We start from the raw sequence: 6,161 nt of genomic DNA on the forward strand, positions 1-6,161 counted from the left end.
ATAATTATCGATAGAAAATATAAATATTCATCGTGTTATTCATAATCAAAAAAGGATTCGAAGGCGTTACCGAACTCCGATTTTGGCATGCAAGTAGTCAAATCGAAACACATGACAAGTAGAATTAAGTTTTTCAATCCATATGACTGTAGATTCAGTTGATAATTTTCTATATTTTTATTTTAATTTGAATTTTTTTTATCGTAGGGAACCCGCAGTCACTACCCTTCGGGAACTTCACAAGCTCATGCAATATCCTGCAAACCACGTTAACTAAGATAAACTGCATTTAAGCAAAATGCTCTGGCTCAGGAGGCGTAACCATAAATTTTCCTCTCGTGGGATTCGAACCTATGACCAAGAGGATAGTTATCCCTTCTCTAACCAACTGAACCAACCCTTGTAGGCTTAAATTTGAATTTAATTAGACTTAAATTAGGGTTTTCAGATTTTGATGTTGTTTATGTGATTGATGATTGCATGTTGTAGAGAATTTAATTCTGAACATTTTGGAATAACATATGCTTGAATTGGAGTTCAATAACATGTTTAAATTTGTGTTTGATCTTCGAATTGCAAAATTAGGGTTGGAATGTTCTTAATTGGAAATTGGGGTTTTCTTATCGAGGGGTTATTAGTACAACTGATTGATACCAGTAGATAGATCATGTAAAAACAAATTGATTCATGTGTTATATTATGGTGTTGGATTCCGGGTTCGAGTTCGCTGGAAACCGCAACAGTGGCGGCGGCGGAAACTTTGAGCCGGTTTTTCGGCTTGTACAGGGATCGTTTGTATGTATCGTTGCCATAGACAAGATCCTGGGGTAGTAAAGATCATTTTATGTTAATTTGGAGTTGATCTGGGTCGTTTTGGAGGCTGTTGGAAAGCTCCATGGGATAGCCATGGAGTTCGGCCACCAGGGGGGAGGTGGTGATAAAATTACTATTTAACCCCCCTTATTTTCTCAAACTTTTAATTATTTCCTAAACTTTGCAAACTTTTCAGTTTAAACCTTGAGGATAAGTTTTCAAAACTTTACACTTTACCCCCCTGAGATTATTTTTTTTAAAAATTATTTTGATTTATTCATTTTAATTTCAAAAATAGTTTTTATTTATTTAAAAATTTAAAAATAAATTTGAATTACTTAATTAATATTTAATTATTTAATTAGTCAATTAACATAAATATTAATTGATTAATTATTTTAATTATTTATTAATTAATTTTAATTGATTATCTAATTGGATTTAATTATTTTTTTATTTGATAATTCCAGAAAATAGTTTCGAGCCTTAAAATATTTTTCTAAATTATGGTTAAAGCTTGATAATTATTTGTAAATGATTTTAAAGTTAGTTTCGGGTATTTGAACCTCGTTATTTAGTTACAAAATGATTCTTTTACCCGTTTTAATTCCGAAAAATGTTCGATAATTCATATAAAATGGTAGATAGAAGCTTGTGACGTCTATGTGACGATTAGAATGATATGAGATTGAGTATTGATAGATACTTGTGATGTCTAGCAGAGTAAGCGAGGCGTAAGAAAGGAAAGCAAGTGGTCAGTGAGTGGAATCGATAGACGAGTGCAAGTGAAGTTGGAAATCATTTGAGATAAGGCAAGTATACCCTAACTTTCTTGAGATGCATTGCAAGTACCCTAAACAGTTCTCGTTTTATATTGCAAGTGCTTTAGATATTATTGAGCTATATCATATAGTAGCATGTGTTAGTTAAACTGTTTAGTCCTGAACCCTGACCAGATCATTTGATACTTGAACTATAAGCCTTATCCATTATTAACCATTGATCATTGAATTCACAGATACTAACCCACACAAATATGATACTACTCCACAAATACATTCATACCATATACCATTCACTGAAACTGATTTTCTTAACATATAATAAACCATACTTTCTACAATACCTTGTAACATCAGTGAACTAAACCTTGTTTAACCATTAAACCATTGTTCATCTTCTACCGAATTCTTCTGCAGACTTGAAGTCATTCTTCATACATACCTTCATATATCTTTATGATACTCAAAAATTGTATTATGCTCTGAGAAAAATGTCTTATCAGTGTTGATTATAATCATGTTTTATTGAATTACATTGTTTATCGTAATGAATTGTTAATGAATTGGATGGTTTTTGAAATATGGACCAGATCCGTGGTCATGTTAGGCCAATATGTGCCTTAGATCCCGTATAGAGTGCATAATTGTGTGCCTTGCTCGGGGTTAGTGCGTGACTAATCAGCAACCTAACCTTGGTTTTTAAAAATAAAAGTGAATATCCAATTCTAATAATTGCTTAACAAGAAACTTGATTCCTCTGAATCATTTCATTTTGATCATTTTTCAACCTCGGTTATTGTTTATATGACTTGCTAAGCTGGTTAGCTCACTCCTGCAATCCTTTTTGTGTTCTTTTCCAGTTAAGAAGGAAACTGTTGGTAGCGTGGATCCCCGGACTCGTGTTTGAGCTAGGATTCCAGGTTGAGTGATGGAACAAGCTAGCAGGAGTCCAATGCTATAGTTAAGAGTTTTGCAAGTTTGTAATAATGTTCTGTTATCAAATGTAAGTGTAACTAGTTGGAATTTGGTATGATGTAATATAAGTTAAGGTTGTGGCTTATTTTATACTTTAACATGTTGCGATCCATGGATATTTAGGGTCATTTCATATATTATTTTATATACAGATTTATATATTGAGTGTTTGTGTGTGTTGTGAACCCCAAATCTCTGACTCGGATTTGAAGGGCGTCACAGGTTTGGTATTTGAGCTATATGTTATAAGTCACTGAATTAAGCCTAGATTGTCGGGTTTGGGTAAAGGGTTAGGATTGGAGATAAGAGATAGAAAGTGATAGGGAATAAATAAATCCTGATTACGTACTTAATGTTGTATTAATTATACATGATTTGGGATAAAAATCACGATAATTTTGATTTTTTCTCCAAGTATGATATTCAGACCAAAAAGGTTAACACATTGATCAGGCCTGATGGACCAGATCAGGCCTGATGGAACAAAGAAGGCCCAAAACCCTGAATATTAATTAATTTTGTAATTAATTAATAAGGGAGAAAAATAGCTATTAAGATAAGTCCTAGTGGGGATATAAATCCTTGTAGATTGGCCTCCAAGGAACCTCATGGGATAAGGAATTAGCTTCCTACTTCCTAGGACTCCAAAGTCCATTCTATTTCAGAGACTTGCCCACCAAGTCTCCTAACCCAAGTCCTATTCGAGGACTCTCAACATCTATATAAGGGGTCTCACCCCACAAATCAGAACTATGTTTTTTGACTTGATCATTGGCAATCAGCAAGGTACGTAGGCATCTTGTTAAGGCAGATTGAGTCACGAAACACAAGAGTAGTCAAATCGAGCCTCGAAGCTCACGTTCTTTAGTAATAAATACAACAATCATATACCCTAGTTTTTAATCCATAATATTTGGCGCCGTCTGTAGGAAAGCATAACAACAACCATGGCGAGAACACGGAGAACAATTAGAGCTCTTGTGGAAGGAACACCATCGGGGACAACCCAAGTGATTTCGTCAACCATGAAGGTACCTCCTCATTCAACTTATGCAGTCACCCAAGGAGAAGCCCAGATAGGGGTAACTGAACCTCAGCCACAAGGGACGATTCTCTCGGCTGTTCAAGGTACGAATCCCCAAGTTCAACAACTACATGCACCTGTGAATTCTCGACCCATCGGGTACGAGTATTCAACTATTGTGACTACTAACACCCCTTATGGGATGCCCCTTTATCCCGAAGTTGTAGGAAGTGGACATCCTGGATAGAATGAAGCACGAGGGTGATCGCCCCTACATACGAGGTTTGGCTCCTATCCCTGAGGATCAGGAATTTTCTGGTCCTTACACTAAGAGAGACTCTGAATCTTCGGATGATGAAGTATCCCCAAGAAGGAGACGTGCTGGCAAAGAGCCGATGGCTGATGGTAACCAACATCCTAGGAGCACCCAAGGGATGAATCCCCAAGAAGTGCAGGAAAGGATCAGAGCTCACGAGGTTGAGATTTAAAGGATGAAGCGCGACTTGGAGGCGCACCAGACCACCAGACCCCCACTACCTCCTAGGGGGAGAAATCCTCCTCCTATTATAGACCTGGATGGTCCGACACAAAGAAGGACTGTAGCTCCAAGAGCTGATCCAAGAAATCTTCTTCCCATTGGAGATCCTGATGATCCTACTCCACCATTCACTAAGGAGATAATGAATGCCCATATCTCAAGGAAGTTCACGATGCCAACTATCAAAGCTTATGATGGCATGGGAGATCCCACTAATCATGTTAGGACATTCTCTAATATACTGCTGTTGCAGCCCGTGAATGATGCTATTAAGTGTCGGGCCTTTCCTCAAACCCTGTCGAGTATGGCTCAAAGGTGGTATAGTCGTTTGCCCCCAAACTCTATTGGGTCATTCAGAGAACTAAGTCAGGCTTTTATTAAACAGTTCATCAGTGGAAGAGTGCATGCGAAAAGTTCAGCCTCCCTCATAAGCATTGTGAAAGGAGCGAAGAAATCCTTAAGAGACTACCTGAATCGTTTTACGAAGGAAGCTTTAAAAGTCCCGGACCTTGATGACAAGGTAGCCATGATAGCGCTGCAACAAGGAACTAGGGATGAATTTTTCAAGATATCCTTGGCCAAACGCCCCCTTAAAGCATGTTGCAGCTCCAAGATAGGGTCGGGAAGTACATCAAGGTAAAAGAGAGCATGAGGAAGACCGTAGTGAGTAATGAGCCCACTGGAGGCAAGAAGCGGAAAACTGACCTGGAATATATCGCTAAGGACAAGTATCCTAGAACCGAGCAAAACCCTGATTCAACCCCCAATAAGGGAGGACCTGGGTAAAAGTTCACTGAATACGCTAAGCTGAATGCTCCTAGAAGCCAGATCTTGATGGAAATTGAGAAATATCGAGATATTTGTTGGCCTAAGCCCTTGAAGGCTGATCCTTCCAAGCTAGATAAGAGCAAGTATTGCAGATTTCACAAAGATGTTGGTCATGACACCGATGAGTGTAGACAACTGAAAGATGAAATTGAGTTCCTCATTCGAAAAGGAAGATTGAACAAATACACTGGAGAAGGAGGGGATAGGAATAACAATGGAAGGTGGAACTTTGAAGATCGTAGGAGGGAGCAAGATGATCAAGGGCGGAATCCCCAGCCTAGAGGACCGGTTATAAATTCAATTTTTGGAGGGCCGTGACCTCGAGGGCCTGTGATAAACATAATTTTTGGAGGACCAACTGCTGCTGGATTATCCAGGAACTCCAGGAAAGCATATACTAGAGAGGTTATGCATATTGTTGGAGAAGCCCCGAAGAGGGCCAGGACAGAAGTAACATTGGCTTTTGATGATTCTGACCTAGAGGGTGTGAAATTTCCTCATGACGACCCGCTGGTCATAACACCGATAATAGGAAATAGCCCGGTCAAGAGAGTCCTAGTGGATAATGGTGCTTCGGTGGATATCTTGCTCCATGATACCTTTTTAAGGATGGGTTATAATGATTCCCAACTAACCCCAACCGATATGCCGATATATGGATTTGAGGGAGTAGAGTGCCCCGTGGAAGGGATAATCAAGTTGTCAACCACCATAGGACAGGAACCAAGGCAAGCAACACAGATGTTGGACTTTGTGGTGGTAAAGGCTAGTTCAACTTATAATGATATCATGGGGAGAATAGGGATACATGCCTTCAAGGCAGTCCCTTCTTCCTACCATTCAGTTATGAAGTTTCCCACCCGGAATGGGATTGGAGAAGAGAGAGGAGATCAAAAAATGGCTAGAAGTTGTTATGTAGCCTCTTTGAGGGCGGATAGAGGTGGGGGCAAGTTCTACCTATTGAAGATCTGGATATCCGAGAAAATGATGAGAAAAGAGGGAAGCCAGCGGAAGACTTGATTTCAATTCCTTTAGCTCCCGAGGATCCTGAGAAGGTGACTTTCGATGGAGCCACACTAGAGGAGCCCCTTAGAGGGAAGTTGGTGAAATTATGCAAGAAAATAGTGATGTGTTTGCATGGTCAGCAGCTGATATGCCAGGCATAGACCCGAAACTGATTACTCACAAACTGAATATGGAT

This window comes from Apium graveolens, chromosome 8 (assembly GCF_009905375.1).
Source record: "Apium graveolens cultivar Ventura chromosome 8, ASM990537v1, whole genome shotgun sequence".
NCBI classification, from domain to species: domain Eukaryota; kingdom Viridiplantae; phylum Streptophyta; class Magnoliopsida; order Apiales; family Apiaceae; genus Apium; species Apium graveolens.